Here is a 19,914-nt window from a genome sequence, read left to right on the forward strand (position 1 = left end):
CATGGCATCCGGTTCCATCACTTCATGGGAAATAGATGGGGAAACAGTGGAAACAGTGTCAGACTTCATTTTGGGGGGCTCCAAAATCACTGCAGATGGTGACTGCAGCCATGAAATTAAAAGACGCTTACTCCTTGGAAGAAAAGTTATGACCAACCTAGATAGTATATTCAAAAGCAGAGACATTACTTTGCTGACTAAGGTCCGTCTAGTCAAGGCTATAGTTTTTCCTGTCGTCATGTATGGATATGAGAGTTGGACTGTGAAGAAGGCTGAGCACCGAAGAATTGATGCTTTTGAACCGTGGTGTTGGAGAAGACTCTTGAGAGTCCCCTGGACTGCGAGGAGATCCAACCAGTCCATTCTGAAGGAGATCAGCCCTGGGATTTCTTTGGAAGGAATGATGCTGAAGCTGAAACTCCAGTACTTTGGCCACCTCATGCGAAGAGTTGACTCATTGGAAAAGACTCTGATGCTGGGAAGGATTGGGGGCAGGAGGAGAAGGGGATGACAGAGAATGAGATGGCTGGATGGCATCACGGACTCGATGGACGTGAGTCTGAGTGAACTCCGGGAGTTGGTGATGGACAGGGAGGCCTGGCATGCTGCGATTCATGGGGTCGCAAAGAGTTGGACACGACTGAGCAACTGAACTGAACTGAACTGATACATCAGGATAATCGAGTCACTGTGCTGTGCAGCAGTAATTAAGACAACATTGTAATTCAACAATAAAAATAAGTTTTTAAAAAATCACAAACTACAGACTAGAACACCCGTGACTTCACCTAACAGAAGTTCCTCCAACTCCACAATACCGGGTCACGGAGAGGTCAAGATCTCACTCTCCTACTCTGGAGGCTTTTCCAGTGACTCTGTACGGAGGGGAAGGGGTCTGAGGGCTAGCAGGCAGACAAGCGCTGTCGTGGAGTGGGGTGCTGTGCTATGCAGTGTCAAAGGAGTAACACAAGGTTTCAGAACACGTTTGCTGAACTGAACTGTACCAACGGTGAAACTTCATGGGCAACCAGGTGTAGGCAGACTCTGGCATGACCTTGAGAGGGGCTGTGACCTGGACCCAGACCTGGATGGGGCGTCCAGCTCGCCACCCGCTGGTCGTCTGACCCTGAGCCAGGCACGTCAGCTCTCTGAGCCTTGGTTACCCCATCTGGGAAACGGAGCCACAATCCCGGTATTTCACAGCACCGCTGTGAGGATCCAATCAGATGCCACATGAGAGTGCCTCGCTCACCCGAAAAGGCACTGGAGGCGTCCGTCTCCTGGGCCTGCCCAGCGACCCACCCATCACTTGCACAAACATGTGATTTTTCTATCTCAGACAACCTGTAATAGGACCTGACAGGAAACGGGAGCAGGAACCCTAATCCCTCGTGGCGTCAATAGCCGATCACCTGAAAGGAGAAATCCTCTCCCAGGAAGATAAGGGAAACCGCATCTCCTCTGGGTGAGCAGGCAGGTGAGCACACGTTGGCAGGCGGGCAGCCGCGCTCAGCCTGCGGCTCCGGGGCGGCTGGAGTTCAGGGCCGTGTGTGTCTCTGCCAGGGGCACGGGCGCTGTTGGAAACCAGGCCACCCATGTGGCAGGAAGAAGCAAAGAGACAGGAGGGCCTCCCCCTCTGAACACACCCACCACACGCGGCTGCTCGCCCAGGGGCCCCTACACACAGGCACTCAGAGGGGCCTGAGCGCCTTTACTCTTGCTGAGCGTGCCCGGAGTGCACTGCCCTTGGGCCTCATGGACGCCTGGTGCGGGAGGGTTGATGCTACGTCATCCCATCTCCGTCATCATCAGTACATCAGCTAACATCCTGGGGCCCTCACTCTGCATTAGGCACTGCCATGAGCTCTTGACACATACTGACATGTCTCTCTCTCACCACAACCCTATATGAAGGTCAAAGAGGAGAGTGAAAAGGCTGGCTTAAAACTCAACATTCAAAAAACTAAGATCATGGCATCCGGTCCCATCACTTCATTGCAAATAGATGGGGAAACAACGGAAACAGTGAGAGACTTTATTTTTGGGGGCTCCAAAATCACTGCAGATGGTAACTGCAGCCATGAAATTAAAAGATGCTTGCTCCTTGGAAGAAAAGCTATGACCAACCTAGACAGCATATTAAAAAGCAGGGACATTGCCAACAAAAGTTCCTCTAGTCAAAGCTATGGTTTTTCCAGTAGTCATGTATGGATGTGAGAGTTAGACCATAGACAAGGCTGAATGCCAAAGAATTGATGCTTTTGAACTCTGGGACTGGAGAAGACTCTTGAGAGTCCCATGGTCTGCAAGGAGATCCAACCAGTCAATCTTAAAGGAGATCAATCCTGAATATTCAGTAGAAGGACTGACCCTGAAGCTGAAGCTCCAATACTTTGGCCACCTGATGCGAAGAACTAACTCACTGGAAAAGACCCTGATGCTGGGAAAGATTGAAGGCAGCAGGAGAAAGGGACAACAGAGAATGAGATGATTGGATGGCATCACTAACTCAAGGCACATGAGTTTGAGTAAGCTCCTGCAGATGGTGAAGGACAGGGAAGCTTGGTGTGCTGCAGTCTATGGGGTCGCAAAGAGCTGGGCACAACTGAGCAACTGAACAACAACAACCCTATAAGGTGGGAACTATCAGTGTCTCCGCTTTACATACACAAGAAACAGAGGCACAGAAATGCAGAGTAAAGGACAGAGCTAGACCATCCACCCCAGGAATACAGTTCCAAGCCTACACCCAACCACTCATCCACACTATATCCTCTGAATGGAGTACATGGCATGTCTCCTGATCTTTACCCAGAACACAATGCCTGGCCATCATTTCTAATCAAGCACATGGCAAGTATTGGAAACAAACTCCAGGTTCAATACATGGAAGAGGAGGCAGGGAAAGGGCTGAGAGTAGAGGTTGAGGGAAAAAGCAAAGAAAGGAGAGAGCAGGAGGAGGGGTGTCACATTCCAGCTGCGAGTCCTGGGGTCAGGAAGTTAGAACCGGGTTCCTCTTTAGGCAGGTATCAAGGAGTGAGGAGTTCCCCCATGCCCCCAAGAGTGGGAGGCGGCAAAGGTCAGAAAAACAGGAACAGCAGCCGCCGTGGAGAATGCCACATAGTGTGTGGACCATGAGGCCAGATCCAGGCCAAGCATCTTACATGCATTATTTCACTTAATCCTCCCCAGAACTCCATCAACTCTGGTTCATCACTACCCCCACTTTGCATCGGAGGAATCTGAGGCCTCAAGGTGTTAAATCACTTACCCCAAATGAGATACCTACCAGAGCTGAAACTACCCAGCCTTGTCCAAAAAACAATACCTATACGACTCTGCCCTAATCACATGGTACCCACTGTCCTCCGGCCTCATGTGTGGATGAACAGAGCGTGGGATGTCTTTAATACCAAGCCATACACAAAGCATACACAAAGCAAGGAGGGCTCATGTTCAGGAGGTGAGAAGGGCAAAGAGAAAACTGAAGACAACTGGGTAACCAGGTGCCATTCCAGATAAGAAGCCTGGCCGTGAGATGCGTCCACTGTCATCCAAGGAAAGGCCAGCTCAAGGGATGATGGCCCCACGTTTGCTTGATGGCTCTCAAGTCCTTGTCAAAGGCACTTGGTCTGGGAACAATTACCAAAAATGAAGACAACCCCCCCCCACCCGAGCCCGTGCACCCCCAGGCTCTTCATGGTAGCTCAGCTGGTAAAGAATCCGCCTGCAATGCAGGAGACGCCAGTTTGTGATTCCTGGGTCGGGGAGATCCACTGGAGAAGGGATAGGCTACCCACTCCAGTATTCTTGGGCTTCCCTGGTGGTTCAGCTGGTAAAGAGTCTGCCTGCAGTGCAGGAGTCCTGGGTTTGAGCCCTGGGTTGGGAAGATTCCCCTGGAGAAGGCAAAGGCTAGCCACTCCAGTATTCTGGCCTGGAGAATTCCATGGTCCATGGGGTTGCAAAGAGTAGGACACCACTGAGCGACTTTCACTTTCACTGGGCCTCAGTTTTCTCGTCCATAAATTGAGAAGCTGAAACAAGATGACCTCCAAGGTCTATAACAAGCCTAACACATTGGGTGGTTCTAAATCCGAATGTCCTTTACTTTCATAATTCTGAAGTTATTTTTGCAATCAGTAAGATCAACGCCCCTCAGTAAGGAGGGGGGAAAAGTCCTTATTCTTAGTAGTGGGGAGGCTTTCAAATCATACTCTGAGATACAGGGTTCCAGGTCAAGAAACTCCACTTTCACCTTTGAAGAAATGGGTGGTAGGGATAGCTGGGTACGAGTGGGTGGGTAGGGGTGGTGAATATGCCTTTATAGTTTGTCCTAGAGAGGGAAGTGGCAGATTTGGTTTCTGCATTGTTTATATTTCTTACAACAGAAAGTATTCATCAATTCTTTGTTTGATTAAACAAATGGAAAACAGGCACAGGTTGCTTTTCAAATTCTGTTTATCTGTACTATTTTACTCCCCAGAAAGTAATGGGTCAATAGGTTGATCATGTTATGTCTGTACCCTGAGATTTCAGGAGATGTTTATTTTCGTTTTTATACTTCAGGACATTTTCCAAATTGGCCACATGTATTAATCTAGTGGGTGAAAAGGACAGTGAGGAGCCTCCCTGTTCTCTCCGCTGCCCACGCCTTTGCAGACGGCCCCTGGGAAGGGCTACTGCAAACATTCTGATTCAGAGGAAAGCTATTTCCACCCTCAAACCTGGATAAATGTTAACTAAGTAAGACAGACAGGTGAGTAGGTCAGCCTGCTGAAGATAAGCAAGTTGGTAAACAGACAGACTCCAAAGAGAAAGCGGGGCCAAACTGCACTGAAGATCAAGTGCAAAAATACACTGAGTCCAAGCTGAGTTGAGAAACACTGGTCTTTTATTAAGCCTTACCCTGAAGAACAAATAAAAATGCTTGCTATAAACACACATTAAAGAAAAAAAAAACTTCTAAAAATCAAGTTAAATCTCTCAAACTTCTGTTGAAGTTTTAAAGTAGTTCCATTATCCTTGTAGAATCAATTAAGGTGAATGTGCATATTTTATAAGAAGAGTATACTGCAATATATATGCAAGTATATAAAACATGTTAAGGGTATATTTAAAAGATTACATGTATAATTATTGTGTGTGTGTCCATATATATATCATCTCCCTTAATGGGAATTCTCCAGCAGTTCAGGGGCCAGGAAGCAATGCTTTCACTGGCAGAGCCCGAGTTCAATCCCTCGTAGGGGAACTACGATCCCACAAACCGCATGGTATCATTTAAAAAAAAAAAAATTCAAAGACTCTAACCCAAAAATTCCACAAGTAGGCACATGCTGTATGAAGGCAATCAGAGATGGTGATGAGGGGTCACATACAAGGATGCTCACTGAAGTGTTATTTATAATTACAATAAATCATTAACAAGCTAACCCTTCAACAATAGGCCTCAGTGAAATAAACTATATGTGTAAGTCACAATACCATGGAAACAGTAAAAACCATGCCATTAAAAAAAAAAAGTAAATTACACAGGGAAAATATTCATGATACAGTTATTAAATCAGATGAGTAAACAACATGTGTGGGTGTATGTTTTCCCTTTCTTGCTTTTTTGCCATGAAAAGAAAATGAAAGCAAACACACCAAGATGTTAACAATGGTCATCCCTAAGTGGTAAATGGCAGAGTTATGGAGATTTTCCTTTAGTTCCTGTGGTTTTCCACACTATTCCCAAGGTCTGTAATTGGAGGAATAGGGCAGAAGCAGTAATAAAAAAATGTTCTTAATAAATAAATGGACCAAGTCTCTCCTTTCTGTAAACGCCCAAGCTGGAGTCACAAGCGTTTTTTAAAAATCACAGACCAATCTTGTAATTGTACTCCATCAACTGCCTGAACGGAACAAACATTACTCATCTGCCATGTTTGTGGCTGGGGTGGTGTTTTATGCTGTTTTTTAATTAATTAATTTGAGTCACAAGCATTTGAAATGAGACTGTTTCATGGAGTTGAAATTTACATTTATCTCCCTTTTTAAAGACCATTTAGCAAATTAACAAGAAAACAGCAACACCCAGGAAGTTACTGAGCCCACTCCCATGTGTCACATATAAAACGGCATCTGCAGGAGTCGCCGCAAGGGTCAGTGAGACTGTCTGGTGAAGAACCTGGGCGGGGGTGTGGGGCACTCTCTGTAATAGTGAAACACTATTAATATCCTTAAAGTCAGGCTGTTTGGGGACTCTGACACAGAGCTTCTTAACCCTTAGTGAGGCCACGGCTGAGCTCTCCACATAAAGCTCCGTGGGACTGGGTGTGGATCCAGCATCTCTGTGTTAAAGGGTCCGTAATGTCCCCAGCATGATCCGTGATCCAAGATAAGTTCAAGTTAGAAACACAGTTCACAGAAGGGAAATCAATGCAGCTGGCTGCTGCTGAGTTGTATCTATAATCAAAGTGTATTCAGCAGGGTCTCCCTCTACTTAAAACAAACGTATCAGAAACAGCTGGTGGCCAACTGGTCCTCCCAGAGGTCTCACTGCAGAGCAGACTTGTCTCAGCGCCAAATCCTGACAACACCCAGACCAGTGTCTTTGGACAGAAAGGAGCAACGGAGGCAGGGGGTGGGACACTAGCCTCGAGTCAAACATTGGAAGCCAAAAGGAGTTTAAAAGGGGGCCCTTTCTCCCCGAGGCTCTTTCCTGGTGGCCCAGATGGTAAAGAATCTGCCTGCAGTGCAGGAAACCCAGGTTCGATACCTGGGTCAGGGAGACGCTCTGGAAAAGGAACTAGCAGCCCACTCCAGGAGTCTTGCCTGGAGAATTCCATGGACAGAGAGCCTTGCGAGCTGTAGTCCATGGGGTTGCAAAGAGTTGGACACAACTGAGTGACGAGCACTTTACTTTCTCCCAAGGACTCTATTTTATTGCAAAACAAAATGGCATTTCTTCCGTTTGGAAAGATGTACATTCCACCCCCTACCTGATTCAAGCTGTCCTTCTCTACAATCTATCTGAATTTGTGAAGTCTGCCAACATGTTTAAGATATTTCAACTGAGAATGGAAATGGCAGCAACAGTAAAGACCTTGGATGCCAAGGCAGGCCCAAACAGGAAAAGGCACACAGATTTCCCTTCTTCCAATGGCGGCTTTCACCGCTACCCCAACTGATAGCTTGAAATTAATTCCCTTGGTTAATAATTCAAACCCATGGGCTGGGCAAGTTTTAATGTCTCAATGTTGGTTTACAATTAACCCAGCAACCGTGTTTTAAAGGTGTTTGATTTTTAATTAGTCTATTGATTCACCAGTCTGGTTAATGATACTTTATTCCTGTGCTTTTATTCTCTCTTCTATTCTTACACAGAAAGAGTGGTGGTTACTCAGGTTCTGGGGTCCTCCGGACACCTCCAGACTGGGGCTCCTGCCCTCGCCAGGGACACAGGGTACATAAGAATAGGAGACAGCCTGAAAAAGCCTGGATTCTGTGTGGCCTTGGGCAAGTTACAAAAACCTGTCTGTGCCTCTGTTTCTTCATCTACAAAATGGGACGGCAGCACTTTCAGGACTAGAGTGAGATGACCCACAGAAACCCCTCAGATCAGCGCCTGACACAGAGTAAGCCCCCGGAGCCTCGGGCCCCTCTTTCCCCCTTTCTTGGTTATTCAGAAACTGTCTAAATTGTTAATCTAAACATTTTAACATCTTCCTTTGCAAAACCAAGAGCAGCTGAGAAGGTGGCATGCCCCATGGAAAGCTTTCTAAGAACAAAATTGGAATGAATTATTCATCAATAGGAGAGTCCTCTGCAATGGCAGAGTTAGGCCTGTTTATTAAATAAGTTTGTCCAACATGCTTTGCTCCCAGGGGAACAGACAGGCTCGGAGACAACAAAGTCCTCCTCAGGGTCACACAGCTCAGCAGTCAGAGGCCAACAGGTCTCAGAGCCCATGGTCCCTGAACTACGTGCATCTGACAGGCCCTCTTGTGACACGCTGTTCACAGCTGTGTCTCCACCGGAGGCTGGTGGGTAAGGTGGGGAGCGAAGGCACGTGTCCAGTGACGCCTGCTGCAGCTGTCACAGTCAACTCTGCTGCAGGGGCAAAGGTGATGTCACTCCCAGCAAAATAACTAAGAATGGTTATTCCCACCACCAGAAAGACAAAAAACAGCACCACCCATCCGTGGACCCAAAGCAGGCCTGAGAACTAGCGTTACAGTGATTTGATAAAGCTCACTGAGTGATTCTGAAATGGAGCCTCATTTGGAAGTCACTGGCAGACAAAACTCCACGGTGAAGCCAGTATGAAAATGTTTCTGCCCCACAGATGGACGAAGAAAGGCCAACACAACATGATGTCGATATCCCAATTCCCTCAGACATGCTGTTCCTTCTTTCTAGAATGTCTTTCCTTTCTCTATCTGGAAAACTCCTGTCCATCCTTCAGAACCCAGGTCCAAAATCCAGGTAAGAAAACAACTTGCCCTGTTCTTAAAACAGTAAGGCCTTCCCTGACGATCCCCTGCCTGGCTCACTCACCAGCACCTGCCATCTGCCCTCAGAGTGGTGCCCCTTCAGCACCTAGTACATAACTGCAACTTGCCACTCATTTGCCGGTTTTCTCACTCTGCAGCTCTCAAACTTTTTAGTGTCAAAATACCTTTACACTCTTGAAAAGCAAGGATCACCCAAGCAGTTTTGTTTATGCACGTTGTATCTACTATCAAACTGTATTAGAAATTAAAACTGAGGCACTTCTCAACAGGAACACACACATCCCCTTAGCCATCAGAACAATGATGTCAACACAGACCATGTGGCCTCCAGAAAATTCCACTGTACATTCAAGGAAAGAATGAGAGTGAAAAAGACAAAGTCCTGGAATTATTATGGAAAAAGTTTTGACCACACAAATGCCTTGAAATGATCTCAGAGATGTCCAGGTGTCTCCAGTCGACAGTGTGAAAACCACTGTTCTAGGGCGTTCATTCTTTTGCGGGTGAACTCTCTCAACCTCCCCCTCCCTGGAGCCCTGCACAACCCACTGCAGCTCCCCACATCGGAGGCAACCCTGTACCTGCCCCATCTCCCACCTGGCCTCCAGGACTCAGGACAACTGCATGCCTCTGGGCACAGGCCTCTACCACGGTCACCCTGACCCTCTCCCACAGAGAAGCTTCTCTGCAGATAAGCAGCTTGGGAGACCAGCACTCACAATGTTTGTTTATAAAAGGCTGCTCCCTGGAGAACACAAGATACCTTTCAGGCAGGGATTTTAAACCTTCTGATCTGCTTTCCACCCATCCCCTGTAACAAGCCTCTGGGGAAGGACCCAGGAGCTGGGTCCCACGGTTCCTTGGTTACAGAAGCTCAGGCAGAGAAAGGGGCAATTCTGGTCCAATAGGGCAGGCGGGTCACAGAACCGAAGGTCTCTCCACGGCCTGAGACTCTGAATTCTCAGCCAAAACCAATCACCGCAGGGTGGCCAGTCCTCCGAGAAAGGCCCCCAGAAAAATGCCCCAAACACTGTCTGCACCAGCCTGCCTGCCTCTTTCAACCACTCCCCCACGTCCACCCACCTACTACACACACAGTATTTTCCACCAGCCGCCAGGTTTCTCGTTCTCTTCAAACAACTTCCAAAAAAAAAAAAAAATCACGATTCAGGAAAACACACCCACGCATCTTGCTCACCGAGCATGAAGCCATCCCCCCCGCGTGGTTCTGCATCTACTCCACAACTGCCAGCAGAGGAGAAACAGATGCCTTTTTTTAAACCAAACTGCTGCCTCATCCTCACCCTCCAAGGGCCCTACCTGGGCACGCGTCTGCCAGGCTAAGGCTGATGTCACTATCTGAATACACACTAGAGCTTGGAAAACAAGCCAATAGCTCACAGGCTCCAAGGCAAACTTGGTCTGACAGCCACAGCCCTGACGCCTGCCAAGTCTGATTGACTGGTTGGATATATTTAGATACGGAGGAGGAGGGGGATAGAACACTGTTGTGCCACTGAACTCAAGAAGACTGTGTTGGTAACGACAGACTCGCAAATAAACAGCCAACAGCGATTCAGCTACATCATCTGGCCTCCCAGGCACAGAACCCTCGCCGTAAACTACAGGGAATTTCAAAAGCCACCCACGCTACTGCAAAAAAAAAAAAGGCAATTAGAAAGGGTTCTGCCGCGGCAATCCCCACAATTATTCTTTGGAAACAAACAAACAAATAAGTAAATATAATCTGTTTCTTGGTTCTCTCCACCCCACCCCCACTTTCCCAGCCTAGGACAAATGGATTCTGGGAACCAAGAACCAGGCCAAGGTTACTTAGTTAAGCCTTGCACCCTATGCTTCTGCTTCTGCAAAGGTTCTGTTTAAAATTTGGTCCTCTCCACCAACTACTACCTGTGTGGAAATTAAAGTTAAGTTTTTTTTTTTTTTTTTTAATCTCTTTCTTTCAAAAGATGGGAAACATTAGCGTAGGGGGTGGTGACAGTTATTCATTACAGACCAGTTCACCAGGTGGTTCACAGACCCTTGGGGGAAGGGAAGGGGAAGGAGCAGAGAAGGATCTAGCTGGGGACTCCGGCACAGAGACCAACCTTATTGGAGGGTTTGGACCTCAGGCAAATCTATTTACATCCCATCAGTCTCAGTTTCCTAATCATAAGGTCAGGAAGATTAGCACCCATCACTGGGAGCATTTACTGAGACTCTACTAAGTGCCAGGTACCATAGAAAATGCTGACATCCATTCACAAATAAAAGTTAAGACAAATGGGCTGCATGAGGCTCTGAACAGCACAGGAACGGGCAAAGCGCTCGGTGCGTGGAGCTCACCTGCCGCTCTGACCCTTCTGCTTGCCCAGCCCCAGCCTCTCTCGCCCCATTCCCTCCCTCCCGAGGCCTGCCTTCGGCTCTGGTAGCTCACTGAGCTTTTGAGCAGGCTCTTCTCCTGCTCTACCCCCTGACTTCCCCGCTGGCTCAGCGGTAAAGAATCTGCCTGCCAATGCGGAAGACGTGGGTTCGATTCCTGATCCAAGAGGATCCCCTGGAGAAGGAAATGGCAACCCACTCCAGTATTCTTGCCTGAAAAATCCCCATGGACAGAGGAGCCTGGCAGGCTACAGTCCACGGGGTTGCGAAGAGTCAGACACGACTGAGCGGCTGAACAACATCCCCTCCTGACCTCACTGGCCTAACTGCATCCATGCTAAGTCTCCTGGGCTGCCTGCCAACAGATGCCCCTGGGTTTTGCTTTCATATCACCCTCTTCTCTTCCTCCACAGCACATATCACAAGTTGCACCGATGCTCCTACTTGTGAGATTACTTTCGTGTCTGGCCCCCATGATTTCCTGTAGGCTCCAGAGGGCATCTTCTTCACTCCCCCTTGGCACCTAGAAAAGCACCCGCAGATACCTAATACATGTCTGTTAGAGGAATAAATGAATAAACGAATGAAGCAATCACTTAATGGAGGTAACCCAGATACCCTTGAAGAAGGCCTCTCCTCCGCTAGAAACACGATTCCAGGAACTAGCCCCACGGCACATAAAACCACTGAGCCTCGACAGTTTCATGTGCAAAATGAAGGGCTACAAACACGCAAGACCTTCAGACTTTTTTCAAGTCTCAACACAGGATATGTTTCTCTAAACAAAGCTACATCTTTAGGGGCAGTAAATATTTTCTTATGAAATAAAAATAAGTTGGGTATCAACTCTTAACAGACAGGAAGTGCCACAAGGTCTTGAAAACAGAATTTTTTTTTTTTTTGTAAGAATAAACAAACTGAGACTTTTGTTTCGGGCAAAACCCTGTGCTGTGAGAGATATAAGCCAGAAATACTAAAAAGGAAAAAGAAAAAAAGAAAGAAATAGCCCAAGCATCTCTGAACAACATATCCGGGTTAGCAGAAAGGACGTAGAGGCCCAAGGAAACCCTACAGTTTCTGTTCTTAGGAAAAGACTTGACCCCAAATGGGGGGGGGGCTCCGGGCTCAGTGTGAAAGAAGTCAGAGGCTGTTCATGTCAAATATTCAAGACCCAGTCCTCCGGTTCCAGGGGTTCCAGGGCGGTGTTGGGGCTGGGGGGTATGATGCAGGGTTGAGGGAGGTGATGGTTATACAATGGGTGGCATGCAGGCTTAAATGTAAGCCCATTAGAGAATCAGAGCCGTAATCTATCAATTAGACGCCATCTGTGGATTGTGTTCCTTGAAATAATTGTTGAATTTGACAATGCACTGCAGCTTTACAAAGTTTCTGCCATCCTTGATGCCGTTTAATTAAATTTCTGCACTTAACTTTGATTGCGCCGAAGCGCTGATGCCTTCCACAGATTGAGCTCCTCGGCCACCTGCCGTGATGGAGCCAGAGCAGGGTGTGTGTGGCGGGGGGGGGAATATGTATTTTCTTTGCTTTTTAAGCCTTGCCTCTTCTCAGTCCTCACCCGAAAGGAATCAAGTCTCCTGCTGCACAGGCAAGGAGACGGAGCCTCCAAACCCGGCCAGGAGAGCCTTCAGACCCTGCCAGCTGCAGCCCTGGGTCTTTTATTCCATCTCATGGAGAGATTCAACAAAACAGAATCCCAGGCGGGTACTGAACGCAGGGAAGTGGCTTAAAATAGAATACAATAATTACCACCGGTTTCGGGTGGGGGCGGCTCCTGCTCCCCAGCTCCCCCCATGGAAGGAAGATGCAGGTCAGTACAGGGAGGGACCCCCACCCCGGAGGGAGGCCTGGGAGCTGGGGGTCCTGGTTAATTTTGACTGATGAGCCTGGACCATGCTGCCCTGTCAAAGGACATCTGGAGGACACCTGCGATCTGGCTGGTTTCAGGGAGATTGTGACTCCCCAGCACAGAGGGCTTCCCTGCAGCCTTCATTCATTCATTTCCTTATTTAGTTGTTGGTGGCAAAACATACATAACTTAAAACCACCATTCTGTTTTCCGTCTATGGATACGACCAGTCCAGGAACTTCATGTAACAGGGACCGTACAGTATTTCTCCTTCTGGGCCTGGCTTATTTCACTCAGCATAACGTCTTCGAGGTTCACCCACGTTATAGTAGGTGTGCAAATTTCCTTCATTTTTAAGGCCAAATACTGTTCCATCGGATGTACATGCACATACTGTTCATCCATTCACCTGTCAATAAACATCTGGGTTGTTTCCACCTTCTGGCTATTGTGAATAGCGCCGCTATGAACTTGGTGTATAAATATCTGTGCACGTCCTTGCTTTCTGTTTTTTTTTTTTTTTTTTTTGAGTATGTGAGCAGATGTGGGATTGCTGGATCATATAGTAGTTCTAGGCTTAATTTTTGGAGTAAATTCCACACTGTTTCTCATCACAGCTGCCCCCACTTTACAATTCCATCAGCAGTGCACAAGAACCTTCATTTTTAAATGGACATTTGACAACGATAAGTCAGGCACTGGGGTTGGACACGGCCTTCTCCAGATTGTTTTTTAAACTAAATATTCTGCAAGCGGCATTACCCGAAGATGAACACTTTGGTGTGGATTTCTTCAAGGGGAAAATATCAGAGGGGTGGCATGTAAAGAAAGAAGAGAAGATGGAAAAGGCAAAGCTAACAGGTGTGAAAAATGAACTTGGCACGTGGCTCGTCTAACTCAAAACCTCAAGTTCAAAAGATTTATGGACTAACACTTCAGAGCCGTAAAATAAAATTCTCAGGAAATGCAGTTGCAACAGTCGATGGATCATTACAACAGCCGCTTATGCAAGCCATAAACTCACAGGGCAAAGGAACTGGGTCAGATATTAATTTCCACAAAGGGCAAGGTAACTGGCGACAAGTTACTTTACCATCTCCCTTCTCAGATCATCCAGGGAGCTTTCATCTCAAAAAAGCCCTAGGGTCCTCAATAGGGAAGGAAGCCTGAGAAGCCCCTACCACGACCAAACACAGACAAATAAAGACTTCCCAGTATAGTGTTCTATAACACTATTACAGAGTGAAATGGAAATTTACATTTTAATGTAAATATCTGAGTCCAACTCTGCTGCCACCAACTGCAATCTGATTTCCACATTCACTCACTGAACATTGAAAGTCAACCTCACGTTGTTTACAAAGACCCTGCCACCCTTGGGTTCCACGCAGCTTCATGTGCTTCCACCAGCCCAGGTAGAAGCAAGAATTTGCTCAACTCCAGAAGGGAAAATCAGCACCACAGACCACCAAGGTATACATACACCCTTCCTAATAACCAGTTACCCCAACACCAGAGAGAAATTCTGACTTCCCTAGGAGAGTTTATGCATTTTCTTACTGTTCGCAAAGATAATTTACAGACTATATAAGAAAGTGGAATTTCACTGGTTCCACCTTTGTAAAGCTGACTACAAAGTTGACCCTTGAATGACATGGGAGAGAGGGCTACAGTCAAAATTCTGTATATAACTCTACAACGGGACCTCCATTGACACAGTTCCTCCATCGCTGAGGTTCTGCACCCTCCGATTCAACAACCTCAGATCGCGCCGTACCCCAATCCACAAAAAACTGGACCCATGCAGTTCAAACCCATGTTGTTCAAGGGCCAACTGCACACAGTCTGCCTTCCAAATCCACAAATTCAACCATCACGGGTCATATACTGCATTTACCATCCTCAACTGGTTGAAGCCTTGGATGCAGAACCCAGGTCACAGGGCTGACGATGGGGCATGAGAATCCACGGATGCGGATACCCACAGCAGGTCCTGCAACCAACCCCCCCAAAGATACAGATGGATGGCTAAATAGACTGACACAGGAGAGGGGTCTGATGTCGGGCCACGTGCTCCAATTTGGGGTTCCGAAAGTTTAACTGTTTAAAACATATACCCCACTCAGGTCCACTGAGCTCCCTTTAAAAGGGAAGCAATATGGGAGATATTCAGGACCTCCCCACACACAGAGTTAATATTCCACTTGTTACAATCCATAGCAAATTTTATGGACAAGTTATAAACCATAGGAACCAAGCAGTTCGCACAGAAATCCACATCTTCACCTTAGCGGAGCGGCACCTTCGCACCCCATAATTAGCCTCTGCCGAATGAATATTAAGTCCCGTGGAGATATAAAGGGTCGATTATACCATCAAACAAAGAAAAGGAAGACACTTGTCTTGGCCTTTGGTTCTTAAATTAACTTTTCATCAGGAACAAAATATTATATTCACTTTCCTTATATTCCAAAATTTGTCTTCTGTGGAAGCACAGTAAGATATATTAAAATTTTAATAGAACTGAGAAATCAGAGAAGAATCACTACATGGGCATAAAGCTTAGTTCTAACATTTTCTCTCCAGGGGTCTGCAAGAACATCCAGGGACAGCACTGATCTAAGTGCAACCAGATTAAATGAGTGGGGATCTGGTGGCCCTAACAGGCTGGGGGAGATTCAGGGACAGAGCAAGTCAACTCTGGGGCTCCAGAGTGGGATTCAGGGGCCCTGGGCAGCTTTCCTCTCGCGACCCCCAAACCACTATTGCTCGGCCCTGTTCTCAGTGAAGCCAGACCCAGCAGGGAGAGCAGCCCTCCTAGTGATGAGAGATGTTAGAAGAGAATTTGGGGAAAAGCAAAATTTTAAACCAAAAAAGTTTTAATTGTTGTTTCCTGGGCCTCAAATCCCTTGGGAAGTCAGGCAAGGTATATACATCATACCGATGCACAAATTAAAATATGTAAGCACCAGCCTGACACCGCTGTCCTGCTCCTTCCCCAGACCCGGAAACCACTGTCCATGGGAGAGTCATGGCTGCCTCCCAGGGCTGCAGGCACCTGGCTCCTGAAGCCCCATCCTAACCAAACATGGGCCCAATCTCCAAGCCTCTTCACTTGCTTCAAGTACCTGCTTCTTCAGAACGCATGGGCAAAGAACTTTCTGGAAAACCATGTCTATGGCCCTTCTGTCACACTGCACCCTGGGACACCCCCAAGGGGATTTCCCATGCAGTCAGGCAGAGGGCCAGGCTCCCTGAGTGGCCCGTAAGGAGTTTCCCAGAATACCCTAAGCGACAAATAGAAAGTGCTGAGTGACAGTACACGCAGTGGAGAGCTGAGTGTGGGGGTGACAAGCTGGGGGTGACTGGGGGAACAATAATAAGGGAACTGAAAATGATATTCACAGCAAATGAGAGCAGAGTAGGTCACTTACAGAGAACACAGTGGCAGGGGGCCCCCAGGGCACAGCAGGGCTTCAGCACAAGGGGTTTCTCGGGGCGGGGCCCTGGAGCCAGGGGTATCACCGGTTGCAGGTGGCACAGACAATTCCCCCACCCACCCTGCCTCAGCTTTTCTTCAGGGCTGACTCACACAGCCCTGGGGGAGATGAAGTACTGGCAGGCCCATTTAACAGATGAAGAAACTGAGGCTCAGGCAGGGAAGTCCCTGTTTAAAATTACTCAAGCTGCTAGCTAGATTCGGGGCCCTTGTCTTTGTGACTTAGAGGCCCACGTTCTTCATCACCAGCCCCTGCAGCTGGATTCATAACAACATTAAAATACCTACGGCAACTCAGAACAGAAATCCGTCACAGTGGGTGTCAACAGCTTCTGACGGAGGCTCTCGGCAGAGTTTTCCCCACCTCCCACCGAAAGCAGCGGGATTAAGGGGTTCCGGGCAATGGGCAGGAAGAACAAGAGGCCACTGGGATGGTAGGACGCCCTGCTAAATCATCTGAAGAGCAGTCTCCTGCCCAGGTTCTGACAGACAGAGGCCCCGGGGGACTTTCGTAGGTGAACACAGTTGCCTTCCAGCAACCAGTCTGGAGAAAGATGCCCAAAGGAGTCATTCTGAGTCTGTGGTTGCGCTTACCTTTGATCTTGGCTGAGGAAACTTGAGTGTTTGGATGTTAAATGACTTGCCCAAGGTTACATGGCTGGTTAGTGGCACAACTAGGAGGCAAACTCACTGATACAAACTCATAATGCAACCAGCATCAAGCAGCCAGCATGGACGAGGGGAGCTGGCGAAGGAGGGAGCTGCAGTCCCAGCCTCCAGACCCTGACAGGCAGGCCTGACTCTGTACACAGATCTGTCTGAATGCAGAACCCCGGTTCCTGACTCCTAGGTAACGCTATCTTCCCGCTGTTTGAGAAGCTCGCATCAAACTGCAAATGAGGATTCTGCAGCAGATACGTCTCCAATGGTTCGCACAGACCACTTCTGAATTCTGAAAGGGATGCTGGCCTTTACATTCTTATTCCAACACACACACACAGAGGAAAACAAACACCCACATGCAGAGAATAAGCTCTAAGTTTTCAAGAAAAGGCAGACTGTCGCTGATGAGGCTTCAACTATAGACTCAAGTCATTAAACGTGTTACCTGGCAAACACTTAAACCTAAACATCCCTGCAGCCTTTAGAAGAACCAACTTCGGGTCCAGACTGGAACCCTCCTGGAGAAAAATGCCCAAAGGAGTCATTCTGGTTTTACAGGTACAACATGCTCTCCATAAAGAAAAATAAAAAAGAAAACCCCATAAAGATGTTCTTTTCTTCCCTTTGACCTCAATTTTTCACTGATTTTTTTTTCAGGGGCAAAGAGCTGCCATCATCCATCACTGGGGAGCCTTGGAATCTCCTTTTGAAACCGAGTCCACCAGGTTCTGGGCTCTTAGAACAGCAACACTCATCGGCTACCTCCCAGAGGGGGTCAAATGGAAGCACCAGTCAAGAAAGAAGCAAGAAAACTGACCCCAGAGAGGAGATGGGGATGGACAAGAATCCTGGCTGAGTTATCACGTCAGCCAAGGTCAAAGGTGTGTGTTAGTCGCTCAGTCTTGTCCAACTCTTGTGATCCCATGGACTGTAGCCTGCCAGGCTCCTCTATCCATGAGATTCTCCAGGCAGGAATACTGGGGTGGGTTGCCATTTCCTACACCAGGAAAGGGCAAAGGTAAGATCAAACAAAAACACTGTCAAGAGAAACAGCAAAGTGCCTTTGGCTGATCCAAAAAAAAAAAAAAAAAAATTAATGTATTAATCTGGACAACAAGCATTTCTCCCTGAGCATTTTCTCTCCATGTTTGCTGATCACACCTTTGTGAATGAGAGCACAACCCTCTTACTGGATAAAGAAAGACACACACAAAGCCCTTCAACTGAAAAATCTTGTCAGGCAGGTCGTGATGTCACCTTTGCGTGAACAGGACAAGGCCACAAAGGGCTGGACGGGAGCGGGTGGCACGGCTCCCACTGGCGTCATTGTGAATAAGGAAGCGGCAGCGCCTGCGCCAAGCTCGCCCGGCCTGACCAGCGTGCCACCTGGGCACGCCCCACGGTGCCAGGGAAGGATGGGGTCTGGGGCTGAGCAGGAGCATGGAGGTGCCCTGGTGACTCCTGGGGGCTCCAATGTGCTCCGAACCAGGAGTTCTTCACCAGCCCCACCTCAGCCACCCACTCCCTGACGCATCTCCCACCCGAGGCAGACCCCGATCCTGGTAGCCTCAGAGGGTCCTGGAGGTGCAAACCACCCCCCCACAACCCTGAAGATGTCACTCGGGAGACCAGACATTCAGGACTCCCAGGAGGCGCTAGGAGTGTGCCCGCCTGGGTCTGAGGGGCTTGGCCGCTCTAAAGGGGCACTCCTCTGCCGGGGGTCGAAGGGGGCCTCTGTGGCAGTGAACGAGGCCGTCTTTGGGGAGAAGGCGGCCCGGCCGGCTTTGTTTGCTCAGGAAGGCCTGAATCATTAGGGAGAGGGTGGCTCGGAGAGTATGGGGGGGTGGGATAGGGGGCAAGCCAGCCTGGGGATGGGGCAGGGTCCTCGCGGGGGCAGCTGGCCAGGAGGTGGGCCACGTCTCAGGGCTCCAAAATAACCACACCGATTTGCACACGAATAAGCAAACACAAAACCCCAAAGCGAGGACATTCAAAACCGAAAGCAGCTGCTAATCACCTGTTTCGGTTTTCTTTTTTTTTTCTTTTCCTTAAATTAACTGCAACGAAGAATTTTCAAACTCTCAAGTACAATACACAGCTTAACATTTTCATACACCTGTAAAACCACTAAGTTAAATCCCATTACAAAAGACTTCAACTTATAAAGGAGCAGTTCAAATACAGTTCTTATCAAATACAAACAATGGAAAATGATTTAGGCAGGGAACATCAGTCACTGAAAATTAACATTTGAAAAAAAGTTTTTACATAAAAACCATCTGTGTATTGAGACCGTGCACTCAGCTAAACCACAGGCCTAATTAAGAAACTAGGAACTGAGGCGTTACAGAGTTGCCTGAAGTTTTGTGTTTTCTTTCTTTCTTTCCCTTTTTGTTTTGAGTCTTGCTGAAATCTTATCAATGCAGAACGTGTTGTGCTTTCTTTTCAGCAGATCTATAATGATGTCTATGTCATATTGCTTGCCACTGTGAGACAAAACACACTTGTCTTAATCTGAGGTGGTTCTCCCATGCCAACATCCCCACCCAAGGCTATCTGCTCAAAAAAAAAAAGCCCAGCCAGGGCATAAAAGTACCAAGAAGATAAAATGAAAAAGTATGTTCACTGGAAAAGAAGTTGCAGAAAGAGGAGAGAGCTGGTGTGTATAGGAAACAAAGTCCAGACTTGCAACAGAACATCTTTCTTCCCCTAGCTACTCTCTCCCCTGAGCAGAGGATTAAAAAGACCAACAACTCTCCTCCACGTGGCACTGGGTGGGTAGCTTAGTGGATGCACACAGCAAATCAGTGGGGCAAAGATAAGGAAACGAAGCCTCGGGAAGGTTAAGTGGCCCATCCTGGGTCACAGAGCTAGTTAGCAAGAGACAGACCAGCCTGGAAACCAGCCAGGACCTGCCTGCCCCGCTGCTTCTCAAAACAGCACAGCCAGCACAAGGGAGGGGTTCCGGCCCAGCCCCGGGAAGAAGAGAATCCCATGGACTGAAC

General features: G+C 47.9%; 1 protein-coding gene and 1 long non-coding RNA gene across 2 annotated transcripts in view; both read right to left on the reverse strand.

The window, feature by feature from the left end:
• The window catches only part of MSI2 (musashi RNA binding protein 2), a 402,350-nt gene that overhangs the window by 286,739 nt on the left and 95,697 nt on the right, over window positions 1-19,914 (reverse strand). The window lies entirely within an intron of this gene.
• Window positions 3,962-19,017, reverse strand: LOC120866490. The gene is made up of 3 exons (XR_005721669.1): window positions 19,006-19,017; window positions 15,806-15,809; window positions 3,962-4,255 (listed from the first exon to the last, which is right to left on the reverse strand). It is a non-coding gene; the product is annotated as an uncharacterized LOC120866490 (long non-coding RNA).

The sequence above is a fragment of the Oryx dammah genome, unplaced genomic scaffold, assembly GCF_014754425.2.
Source record: "Oryx dammah isolate SB20612 unplaced genomic scaffold, SCBI_Odam_1.1 HiC_scaffold_8, whole genome shotgun sequence".
Lineage (NCBI taxonomy): Eukaryota > Metazoa > Chordata > Mammalia > Artiodactyla > Bovidae > Oryx > Oryx dammah.